The following is a 13,239-nucleotide window of genomic DNA, read 5'->3' as shown; positions in this document are numbered from 1 at the left end:
GCATTTCCGCTCCCTCGCTCACGGCCCTGGGGCACAACCCTCAGAGGGGCTGCAGCCCTTGCCCCTCGTCTCCGAGGGTCCAGGGCCTCTCCCTCCATTGGTCCTTCTCCTTCTCTTTCTTCTGTTGCTAACGTCCTTTCTCGCTCCCTCTTCCTCTGTGTTTAAAATCTGTCCCCAGGTATCACACACACAAATACACACACACACACACACACACACAGAGACACACAGATACACACAGACACAGACAGACATACACACACAGACACAGATACAAACACACACACAGACAGAAACACAGACAGACATATGCACACAGACACACACACACTTCTGATTCCTTTCCTCCTCCCTGTAGACTTGGTTGGTCTTTCTTTGTTGGTAACACTGCGATTCTGGCCTCATGATTAGCTTGCTTTGATAGCAGACCTTCTGGATTATTGGGCTGCATTATTTCTGTTCACGATGAAGCATGTCCACAGTCTAGGCCAACTCTTCTTTGTAAATCCCCAGTAAAGAAAGTTCAGTGGCTATAGGTTTTGACGAGCTTGGTTGACAAGTGGAGAAGCCAGGCTCTCAGAGGGGCAGCTCACTGCCTGTCTTCACACAGCCAGGTTAATACCTACAGACTTCATCAATAAACGGGGCATAGCGATCCTGCCCTTTCCTTTTTTTTTTTTTAACAGTACCCCATCTACAGCACCCAGAAAAATACAGGACATTCAGTTAAATGTTAATTTCAGGTAAATAACTGCATACTTTACATACTTAAAGTAAAAATTTAAATGGGCATCTTATGTTATCATTTGCTAGATTGGCAACCCTAAGGACCCACCTCGAATTTATATATATATATATATATATATATATATATATATATATATATATACTTCCCCCCCCATGGAATATATACAGGAAAATGGAATGAAGCGTTTGGCAGAAAATACAGAAAGAGCTCTTCACAGGAGATAATAAACATTACGTGTTATTCCTACAAGAGGAAGCAGCGATTTTGTCCAGGGTGGACCGCTTTGTCCACAATGGACCCAAATGCAACAACAAAAAACCAGAGTAGCTTAAACACCCAAGGATGGGTTTCTTATATGAGGTGCTGTCATGGGGTCATTCTACCTTCATAAAATTTTTTCCAGTGAGGTCTCCAACATTCTGTTAGAGGGGGAACTAATGTTTTGAAGTGAAGACCCCACTTCGTTTTCGGTTTGCTGCTGTCTGAGCCGTTTCCTGTGGTTTATGTGTAAAAGAAAACCTACTCTGCTCATAGCACTTCTGACACCAAATGTCTGGGTTCTCCAAACCAAGCGACTTCTCAGTTCTCGTGGACCCCAACTGGGTGTGCTGTGACTTAATCCGGTTCTAACAGACCCCGTAGGTGAGGCTTCAGCCCCACAAGGCTGCTCTCACTGCAGAGTCCAATAGCAAGGAGTGGGTGCCCGGGGTCTCCACACTTCAGTCCCACTTGGCTGTAAATCGGGGGTTCTCACAACCCTTCCTCAGGTCCTGTGATTTGCTAGAATGGTCCACAGAACTCAGGGAAACACTTTACTTGCTATTAGCAGTTTATCATAAAGGCTACAGATGAACAGTGAGATGAGCAAGTTACAGGGCAGGGTCTGGAGGGTCCCGGGGCTCGGAGTGTCTGTCCCTCTGGACTTAGTGTGTGGATGTGGTCACCAGCTAGAGGCTCTCTGAAGCCATCATTTCGTGTTTTTGTGGAGGTTCCATTAGGCAGGCGTGACTGGTTAGATCATTGGTGGTACACTGCATCTCCAGCCCTTTTCCACTCCCTGGAGGTTGGGGTTGCGGGGTGGGAGATGAAAGTTCCAAGTCTAATTGTTACTGACGTGGGCTCTTGGACTCTTCAGTCAACAGGAATGGACGAGGGGCCAGGTGAGGAACTCAGGCAAGGCTTTACTGGGGCTCCGGCTGCACCAGGGGGAGTGAGAGCAAGTAACCGATGACCTTGCTCACTCCCGTTGGCGGGGGCGGGAGTGGTGAGCTGGTCCCTTAAATGTGTTGAGGGTGGGACCAGCGGGGCAGCTTGGGTGGTCTGCCCGCCCCCCTGGTGGGGCCCTGCTTTTGCTCCTGACACCTCAGAAGCAGCAGCTGGGTTTTGGCCTTTCTGTATCTTGTTCATATTTGCCCCAACTGTGCATTCGTGCAGTTATTTTTAGTCCCTTATAGTTTCTTTGTATCTGTTGCTCCAGGAAGACGTTGGTGCAGTTGCAAGCACTGCAGAAAAGGTCCCAGGTTCCAGCCTGTCTCAGAACTGAAGCCATCTGGGGGCGCCAGCCCCAGACATGTCATTAGTGTTCAGAGGCACTCTTGTCACTTGGTAGATTGCAAGAGCCTTAGAAGCTCTCCTGTAGGGAACAAGGACTAGTATAAAAAGAGATGCTCCTGTCTCACCCACCCCTCAGGAAACGGTGAGAATTTAGGAGCCTGTGTTAGGAACTGAGAGCAGAGACCAACATACATTTCTTATTTTATCACAACCGGATTCCAAATATAATCTGAAAAATCGTATTTTCACTTTTCTCTCCCTCTTCAAATTTTTTCTTTCTTTGTTTTTCTTTATTTTCCTTTCACCCTCTCTATCCTGTCCAGAATGCTCACAATGCCTGTGGATTAGAGATTGATAAGATAATAAATACTTTTTGGCAAATTGTTGAAATTTGGTTTACTAGTTAAATCATTTTCCAGGAATTTACTTAATATCAATGTGTTTTGGAAGTCGAAAGTGACTGTTTCCTTCAGATTTATTCTTCGGTTTTGTGTAATCAGGACTCTGTGATCGTCCATTTGATTTTGGAACTAGAATAGCTGCTCGGCACATGCTTTCTGGTTGCCGACTGAGCTAATACCTCTGACATCTTTACTGTAGATTCTTCTTATGGTTTCAGTTTTTTAACAGTAAGTATTTTAACAAAAGTTTGAAACTTAATCTTCAGAGACATAGTGGTGTCAACTGAAAAAAAATGCATGACCTAAAAGTTGAGAATTACGTTTTATTTGTCGGATTTTCTGAGGACTTAAGCCTGGGACACAGAATCTCCGATCACCCTGAGGGATTCCTCCAAAGAGGTTGGTGGTGGGGGAGCCAGGATGTATAGGAGTTTTTGCAACAAAGACCAGGTGGTCGGACCATCAAAAGAGTACTGTAAATTAAAGAAAAAACAAGCATCTTAAGTGGACGAACTCAGCACTTTTCTATGTATGGGAAGATGCAAGAGTCTGGGCTCACTGAAATCATTCCTTGTATATGTGCCTTAGCTACCTGTGGCCAGTGTCCTGCTTTTCTCCATGCAACACCCCTTGTTTACTGATATGACAGGCAACGTTTTTCATCCACAATGGTTAGGTTCAAAACATTGATTTTAATTTATTTTTCAAACAGGCCTTTTTAATGCTTTGATTGTTAGTAACACTATGTAGAAGCTGTATTTGAGACAGCCAGAATCACTCAAGAGATGAGTGAGTGATGAAAGACGAGTTTTACTTTTCTCAAGTAAGGCTCTGGGTTTAGAAAAGCAGAAGGTGGACATTGAGACTGGACGGTGGTGGGTGACCCAGAAAGAGTGGCTTTAGAAGACAGGCGTGTGGTCCACCTGATCTCATTAGGTTGGAGATTCCTGTGTTTGGCGCAAAACTTTGAGTAGCGTTAGGCACACAGCCTTCAGTTAAGGCACTAGTTATTGATGGGGGGATGTTTTGCTTTCCCAGGGGCATTTGACAACGTCTGGACATATTTTTGGTGTCATGATGGGGATGCAGGAGGGATTTTTGTCTAGATGGAAGTACTCAGTTATATCAGTCATGACTGTGTACACCTGCAATAACAGAAAACCCCCAAATAACAGTAGCTATTCCAGTTTTGTCCAGATATGAACATCTTATCATTTATTTACAAAATCAATCTCAAAATCTTAGAAATTCGTTCAGCTTGTTACAAAAACAGACCTCTACATCTCGTCTCCTGTCCAAACCTCCACAAAATTTGAGAAACCAACCTAACAGAGTAATTTTAAAATCGGGTCTGTTCAAAATCGTGACCTACTAGGCATGACTCTGGACCCCAGGGGTTCTGCGTTCTTACAACTTTTGCAGCACTACCCCCCCCATCACCTACTTGGTGTTTTGCACTATCAGATGGATCTCAGTAAGACTGAGGAGGTGATCGCTAAGCTGGAGAGTCTTCACTGGCAGCCCCCCAGTCTGGGATTTTCTACTTTTACTGCCGAGACTCTATGCAAACAATGTCCGTGTTGAAGACAGCCTCCTCGGGGGAGGACACCTACTCCACTGGGTTCTGAGGTAAGTGAAAATGAGAAATATAACTAATTACAGATGATTTGGTTTTTCCTCCTCACTTTTTAATGGGAAACTATTTCTCTGAGTGATTGATACAAGAAAACCATGCAGAATGATGTCACCTGAAAATGGCTGGACTCTTGCATCTCCACGCCTGCCCCTCATCTCCCTGTATAAATATTTTACGTAAGTGCAGTGATGTTCAGAGCACGTGCTCCCTGATTTTAAAAAAATTAACATTATATCATTAATGCTTCCTCTGTCCTGATAGTCTTCAGATGATCATTATTAGTATAACTTTCCATTTTGATTAGGTATCATAGACCGTAATTTTCTTGATAACTTATAACTGGTCTTTGGTTGTTTCTAAGTTTTTCATTATTGGAGATGTGACACGAACATGATACTTTAGTTTCTTAGTAAAAGCTGCTGCAGTGGCCCCAAATATTACCCAGAATTGCTAACTCAGTTCTTTCTTCTGCGGTTCAGTGAGCAGCACGTTGGTCTCCTTCGATGGGCCTGGCCCCACGTTACCCAGGGATGACCTTTGAGATGACCCCTTCCCATGGTGGGTTTCCCACATTTTAATAACATGGTCTTTTTGCTCTCCAATTGAACTCTTTTGTGTAAACCTGTTGTATGAATATGGTGTTTTATTAGTAAAAGTTGATATTCTTTCCAGATTTTTAACTGTTACTTGTCTTATCTGCCGTCAGTGGGAGCAGCCAACACCACCCCCAGGCCAGGGCAAGAGGGGTCCTTGCTCCAAACGGGGCCCTACTCTGGCCTTTGCAGCAGCCATGGCTCAGGAAGCCCATGGGGCAAGGGCGTGTGTCCACAGAGCCCCCCACCCTGGAGCCCCCTGCCCCCGGGGCCAGAGCCCACCGAGGGCAGCTCTCACCACTGGAGTGTGCACAGTGGTAGCTGTCCAGTGGCAGCTACTGGCAGGAGTGTAGATGTGTTCGGATGTGCAGGCCGAGCGTCCACACGTGTACACGAGGCCTTTGAGGTGCAGTCAGAGCTGGAGGCCAGGCTGGGGAGGGGTGGGCTTTGGGACCAGGACTCCCACCCCTGGTGCGTTACATTCTGAAGTTGAACAGGGCTTCCCAATTTGTTATGAAGGTGTGCTTGCCAACATGGGACGGTGGGGCATATTTGACATTTGTTGGTTTGATTTATAACGTAAATATCTGAATGTGGTTGGTGTGCTTCCCTTGGTCTCTTGCCCCGAGCCCTGGACGGTCAGCAGTAGACACGAGAGCCCGAGGGCCCCCATCAGAGCAAGACAACCTTTGAAATTAGAAGGTATTGGTGGTAGCTGTTGAACCACATAAGCTCCAGCATTAATTTTATTTCTACACTTTACTTTGGTGGCACAAGTATCAAGAAAGTCCGCGTTCATAGAGATAAAGTATTTGCACGTGGAACCAGGTTCCAGATGCATTCTGTTATCTAGGGAGACTCTTCCCTACACGGGGATGTGCTTCCTCAGTGAGAAGTGCCGGAAAATAGCCTCTTCGAAGCACAACTTAGGCATTACTGGTGTTGCAAAGAACTAGACATGTTCCCACTTGGATTGAATGGATTTTCTAATTTACAAATTTCATTGTAATTAGTTATAAGATATTGATTCTTAGGAAACAGAATTAACACTGTAGACATGTGGACTCCCTTGTTCTGTGAAGCAGTGTGAAAACCGGTGACTGAAGCCTTGACACAGCCAGATGCGGGGGTGTGGGGGGAGGACAGTGGGGGGAGGGGGAGGGGCGCTCCAGCAGGTGTCCCACCCCAACCCCAGTGTCAGGCTGAGAGTGGGAACTTGGAGCGGGCAGGCTGCTACGCACAGGCTTCCCTGAGGGGACAGCACTTTGCGCCTGTCAGCTGCCCGAGTGAACACAGGAGAGCACTTACCTCTCGTGTCTGGCTCCTGGTCCAGGGACTCAGGGTGGCACTGACAGCCCCGGGAGTGGGGAGTGCGGACGTGTGAGTTGCAGCCACATCCTGCGCAGGGCGGGGCAGGTCGGGGGATGCCACCTGTTTTGCTGATGGTGTTCTGGTTCTGCTTTGCTTCTAGTTCCTTCTCAGCTCTGGAACATTTAGACTGGCTGCCAGTCAGCCACACCTTTTCCAGGGTCTCTGCAATGGTGCTGCATGTGGCCATTTTGACGCTGGTATTTCTGCAGGAGAACGGAGCAGCGGCCATGGGTGTGGGTGTCTTAACAGCTGTTATTGTGACATTTCACTGTTGCACGGGTTAAATTCATTGGCAGCCACCACAGAGCTAAAATGCTGTTCAGAGAAATGATTTAATTAAAATATCAACTGCAAGAAAGAATTGGTTGTTTCTGTTTGTAAAAGAGAGACCTAGACTGAAAATTTGGGAATCAGAGCAATTTGACGTTCTACCACTGTCGAAATTCTGCAGTCGCTGCAAATAAAAATGTTATTTATAATTTAAAAAATAGCTGATTTTAAAGTTATTGGACTTGATGTCCTCTAAGCATAGACCTGTCACTGGTTCTTTGATTTTCACCTTTCCTCCCTTCTGAACTTGTATTACTGAATTCCTAGTAGGAAGAAATATGTGAAAATCAATAAGGCCAGTGAGAGGGGGTGGGTGATGTCGATATAGAAAGCCCCCAACTGAATAGACAGCCTTTCCACAGGGGAAGGTGGGATTGTTTAGCTCTATTCTTGACCCAGGTATCCTTTCTTTCTCTTTTTCATTAAATACTCATTTTATTTTATTTTGCTGACAAATAAAATTATATGTATTTAAAGTGTACAATGTGATGATTTGATATATGCATACGTTGTGAAATGATTACCAAAACCAAGTTAATTAAAACATCCATCACTTCACACGGTTGCCCTTCTCGGGCGATCATGACTTCTGAGTCAATCTTAAGTGTACAATGGGGTGTTACCACCTGTAATCACAGTGCTGTGCAGGAGGCCTCCAGAACTCAATCCTCTGAAACTGAAGGTCTGTTCCCCAGCCGGGATTCCCGGTCCCCCACTTCACCACCTCCCCGGAGTTCCCTGTGACTGGGCCTTTTCTGTTGCCCCCTCAGCCTTAATTTCAGGGCACGTGGGGTCACGCAGCAGCAGGTGGGTTTGCGGTGCTGGCACGTAGCGCTCAGCTGATGGCTGTCGAGTCATGATCTGAACACCTTGAGCTGGGTGTTCAGATGAAGGGCCACCTTGGAATTGATGTGCGTTTAGGTTCGCAGGTGCCAGGCCACACTCACCTGAGGTCATCTGACCTTGGATGTCTCGGATGTGTATTCTGGGGGTGTCACTTCTGCATGGCATTGCTGGGCTGCTTGGGAAGCGTTATGAGTTTTATACCTTGATTTACTCTGTTAGGGGAAACTTTTCCTTTGGTTTAAAATAGTTTTTATAAATATGTTTTTAAAGACTCCACAGAATATGTTATGCTATAAATATACCGTAATTTATCCTTTCTTCCCAGTGCTAGACACTGAACTGGTTTTCAATATTTAATCAGTACAAAACCAATGCAATAACATTGTGGTACATGACTTTTCCCTCAGGTACCTTATTAGGTTTCTTGAGATAGATATTTTTAAAATAAAATTACTGGGTCCAATAATGTGAATTTCATATGTTTCTTGAGCTACGTTATCGAATTACCCTCTAGAAATTTGCAGTCATTTATGTCTGGAAGCATGTGTCATGTCACCGCACTATAGCATCCCATACCAGCTTCTGTGTGTTTGCTTTTCCTGTTCGACCGTCCAAATGGCCTTTGGTCTGCATTTGCCTTTCCATTCGAAGTGGAGAAGACATCATTTTCCGAATGACTTTCGACCTGTGACAGTGTTTTTTTTATTATTATTATTTATTTGTTTTTAGTTCTGGCTGTGTTGGGTCTTTGTTCTGTGCACGGGCTTTCTCGAGTTGCAGTGAGTGGTGCGCGGGCTTCTCATTGTCGTGGCTTCTCTTGTTGCAGAGCACGGGCTCTAGAGTGCAGGCTCAGTAGTTGTGGCTCACGGGCTTCATTGCTCCGCAGTGTGTGGGAATCTTCCCGGGCCAGGGATCGAACCCGTGTCCCCTGCATTGGCAGGCAGATTCTTAACCACTGCGCCACCAGGGAAGCCCGTGTGACAGTGTTATAGCAGCTGACAGTATAAATCATTAGTTGTCTTGCAGAGTCAGGATACAGTCTGTCCTTGAAGGAGCTGGTGTGGGACCCACAGAAGGTTCAGGCTGACCTGAAATCCCTATTCGGTTTTGATGACCTTCACGCAGAACGAATCCTGAATTATTCCGCTGTTTTCCATGTTATCCCTGCCTCAAAGGCAGTTTGGAAGTAACAGGGCACCTTACTGGTCTCAGCAGCAGCGGGGGAGAAGCCAGGCCCTGAGGCTGGGAGGTTCTGGAGGCCAGTCGGGGGCCAGATGGGGCGGGGGCACGAGAGGACTGCTTTCCAGGCAAAGAGACGCTTGGGGAGCAGAGGTGGAGGTCCTCGGGGCAGCTGGGGTCACCAGATTTGAGCCTTACTCTCCAAACTGTGAAATCAGGGCATCGGGGTCAGACCAGCTGACCCCGTAGACCCTGCTCGCTGCAGCTCCCGAGGTTCGGAGGCCTTCAGCTGACGTCCCTTTAGTCACCTGGCGCATCTGTGGACATTTCTGCTTCGTGTGGGGCAGGACGCAAGCACGGCACACCTGTCTCCCTTCCCTGCACAGACCGCCCCGTGAGACCCCCTTCCCACCTCAGGGGGACGCCCTGGGTCAGGGTCGAGGTCCTTAATGTCTGGGGAGACCCAGGCCCTCCCTCTGGGCTCGGGGTCTGCGCTCAGGGCGTGGATTTTGGTCACGTCTCAGGATTCCCACGACCTGGTGCTTCCCCGACAGCACTTCTGAGTGCAGACTGAGGCTTTCCACCTCTGAGCTCCGGGCCAGGGCTCTTGGTCTGGGGTTAGAAGTTGGCTCCCCTCCCCCAGTGCACTGCTGACTCCTGGGCTGGCCTGGGGTTTGGAAAGACCCTCCCGTCGGGCAGGTCGTAGCCTTGGCTGCTGTATAAGGAGTTTGATGTCTCTGTCTCACACCTGGTGCAATTTTATTAACCATCTACTTCCTGTTGGGCTTGGAACTGTGACCCTGGCATTTCTCACGGGTGCTTTTGTAGGTGGGATGTGAAACCCCAGTCGGCTGACTTTTTTACTCCAGTTTTCTCCACACTTTGTGACCTGTCTTCTCGTTATTTTTAGGGTATAGTTTGAGTCAAACTATGTAAAACTTTTATCTTAGAAGGGTAACTATTTTGAGATTAGAATTAAAGGAAAACGATCAGGACATACCACGGAGTGTCCACAGAGCTCCGTGGACATCATGTATCGCAGGTGTGTCTTCTACGGCTGCTGTAACAAACGACAGCCCAGGAAGGAATCAAGGGGTCTGCATGGCTGTGTCCCTTCTGGAGGCTCCCAGGCAGGCATCGTTCTCTTGCCTCTTCCAGTTTCTAGAGGCAGCTGCTTTCAGTGGCTGGTGGCCCCTTCCCATCCTCAGAACCCGTAATGGCTGGTTGAGTTTTTCTCACAATGCATCACCCTGACTCTCAGGACCCTCATAGTTTCCTCAGGTCATTGGATGATCCAGGATAGTCTCATCTCAAGTCGGCAGACGGGCACCCATCATTCCATCTGCAACCTCACGGCCTTCCTGCCAGGCGACATGATACATTAACAGGTTCTGGGGATTCACAGGGGAGCATCTCTGGGGTCCACCACCTGCCTTCCAATGGCATCAGCGTGGGTCCCCCCAGTCCTGCCGACTCCAGGCCCTGCTGCTCCCGGCCTGCCTGGGGTTTCTGCGTCTGCTGCCCTGGGAGAGGGTGTCTTCCCACTGCGTGTCATCAGACAGACCGCTCGGGTCCTGAGGGCAGGGACAGGGCTATATTCCTCTGACAGGCCACGTGGTATTGCTGAGTGTTTTGTTTTTTTTTAAAATTAAAAAAAAAAAGAAACAATACAGAGACCACGAGGGAGTCTGTGGCTTTGTGCCTCGATAGTCACAGGGAGTAGTTTTAATCTGGATCCTGAAGGGAACTACAGAGGGAATGAATGGGGCTTCGATGCTTTGTGACCACTGCTGCCAATGGGATTTCTGAAAGATGACGCCACAATCGTAAAACTCTGTAATAGAGGAACATGGTTTCTTCCAACATGAACGGAAGTATTTTTATGGAGCTGTATTAGAGAAGTTCATTTACAGAAATAAAGGAGGTTTGGTTTCAAAATATTAAGCAATTTCTGACTCACAGCTCCAATTTGAACCCTTCCAACTTCATCCATCTTTGATAGATAATTAGAAAAGAAGATGTTTTTGGCAAAGCAAATTTGTTAGTCCAAGGTATCAGTTAAACTGGGCTGGCCCATGGTTGCCTTTGGCCTGAGAGTGGAGACAAACAGTATCTGAAACCAGCCCTGTGTCCTGGAGAAACAGCAGTGCTCCTGAAAAATGTCATCGACTTATTCCTTAACTCCAAAGGCCTCCCTTCCAGGCAGATTCACATGGACGTTATCACTCTATCACCCTGTTACGACTTCAGTCAAGCAAATGTCAGAGGTTTTTCTTTGGCAAGATTGTGGTGTTATTCGGAGAGAAACACCCCAGAAAAAAAGACCCTTGATTTCTTAATATTTTCCGTATCGTTGCCAGATTCCCACAGACAGTTCACTGGGGCGGATGCTGTGTTCAGCCTTGTCCGGCTGCCACGAGAATGAAGAGGAACGGGGTGGGGGGGGTCACCCTGCAGACTGCGACCCCAGGTGGTAGCGGCCAGAAACTACCTGCTCTGCGCCACCAGCCAGCTGCACCTCTGCAAACAGGTGCCGCCCCACAGCAGACACCTGTGTCGTGGCATGTCCAGACCGTGCACTTTCCTCCTGCATCTTTCCCTGCTTGATTTTATTTGTTTGTTTGTTTATGTATTTATTTATCTTTTGGATTTTTTTCCTGAGTTTGACTTTTTTTTTTTTTAATAAACTTATTTATTTTTGGCTGTGTTGGGTATTCATTTCTGTGCGAGGGCTTTCTCCAGTTGTGGCGAGTGGGGGCCACTCTTCATCACGGCGCACGGGCCTCTCACTGTCACAGCCTCTCCCGCTGTGGAGCACAGGCTCCAGACGCGCAGGCTCAGTAGTTGTGGCTCACGGGCTTAGTTGCTCCGCGGCATGTGGGATCCTCCCAGACCAGGGCTCGAACCCACGTCCCCTGCATTGGCAGGTGGATTCTTAACCACTGCGCCACCAGGGAAGCCCGAGTTTGACGTTTTTTAAAAAAAATTTAATTGAAGCATAGTTGATTTGCAATATTGTTTTCATTTCAGATGTGCAGTGCAGTGATTCAGTTATACACACACACACACACACACACACACACACACACATCTATTCCTTTTCAGATTCTCTTCCATTATAGATTCTTACAAAATATTGAGTATAGTTCCCTGTGCTATACAGTAGGTCCTTGTTAGTGATTTTATTTATTTTAATTTAATTTTATACACTTAACATGAGATCTACCTTCTCACTGATTTTCAAGTGTCCAACACAGCACTGCTGACACTAGCACAGGCTGTACAGCACAGCCCCAGAGCCGGCGCACCTTGCTCGCTGAAGCGTTACAGGGGCCAGCCCATTCATTCTGCGCCCCCGCCGCGACATTCACTCTCTGACTTCACGTCCTTCCCAGGGAGAAGCGTGAGGACCCCGCAGGCTGGACACCATGTGCACCTTCTCCACGTGCATCTGCTGACCTTGGTTCGCTGGGCACTCAACACAGCCGGCACCAGAGAGGCCCTCTTTATTGATTTATTTTTAATTTTTATTGAAGTATAGTTGATTTACAATGTTGTGTTAATTTCTGCTGGACAGCAAGGTGATTCAGTTTTACATATATATATATATATTCATTTTCATCTTCTTTTCCATTATGGTTTATCACAGGGTATTGAATATAGTTCCCTGTGCTCTACAGCAGGACCCTGTTGTTTATCTATCCTATATGCAGTCGTCACAAAGTCCCACTTGGGCTTAAACATCACCTGGCAATTGCAAGAACCATAATCTATTTTTGGCATGTGCGATTTCCATTGGGCTCCTTTGACGCCCTCCTTGGGTGTTTGGTGCAGGGATTCGGTACCCCTGGGCACTGGGTGCTGAAGGGCCTGCCTCTTCACTCTGGTTTCGATAAGCCCTTTGCTTGAACAGCGACTGTAATATGAAGGGAAACTGCCTTCCCGGGGACACTGGTGTGTGCAGAGTGCCAGAGTGCTCACACAGCCAGTGGCCTCAGAAACTGCGGGACCCTGGCTGGTTCACAGCTTTCTGCTTTGGGGGAGGCCGGGGAGGGGTGTGAGTTAGAGGCCTGTGACCACCCCCCCACCCCCCCGTTCACTTTACTGGGCACTGCATTTCCCATCACATATTTTCTCAAAGAGCACACCTCTGTACCTTTTTTCCTAATATGTCTCACTGGTAAAGGTCAAACTCTCAAATAACGGATAAACGTCCTTAAAAAAAAAATACAGGTCTGACTGTCCACTTGGAGGCACTCAATTTATCTGGTGCTAAATGATCAAGGGACAGCATCGAGCTGACCAGCAGCAGCACGGTCAGTGGAAGCCCTGGCCGTGCGTTTTGTCTGGGTGGTGAGATCGTGGTGACGTGAAAGCTGTTCAGGGCCCATCCCTGTCCACCCTGCATCCCCCGCACTCTCAGTCTGGGCAGGAAGGACCTGTTTTGGTGCAATGTTGACAATCCACAATATGAATTGCCTTTAGTATCCCCAAGTTCATGACATGAAATGTACTTAGTAACTATGTATTAATTATGATAGAATTCTAAGGCATATGAATATACTTATGCTAGCCCATGTC

General features: G+C 47.3%; 1 pseudogene across 1 annotated transcript in view; it reads left to right on the top strand.

Annotated features, from left to right (window-relative positions):
- Nucleotides 1–13,239, top strand: part of LOC309827193 (ATP-binding cassette sub-family A member 13-like) — a 34,336-nt pseudogene that overhangs the window by 20,575 nt on the left and 522 nt on the right. Inside the window, exons 5-6 of the transcript in view lie at nt 2,903–2,931; nt 4,168–4,332. The product of the transcript in view is annotated as an ATP-binding cassette sub-family A member 13-like (transcript). The remainder of the gene's footprint in view (nt 1–2,902; nt 2,932–4,167; nt 4,333–13,239) is intronic.

The sequence above is a fragment of the Grampus griseus genome (genome assembly GCF_964374135.1).
Source record: "Grampus griseus genome assembly, chromosome: 9".
In the NCBI taxonomy this organism is placed as follows: Eukaryota; Metazoa; Chordata; class Mammalia; order Artiodactyla; family Delphinidae; genus Grampus; species Grampus griseus.
Note: the sequence above shows the minus strand (reverse complement) of the source record. Positions and strands in the feature narration are given on the sequence as shown.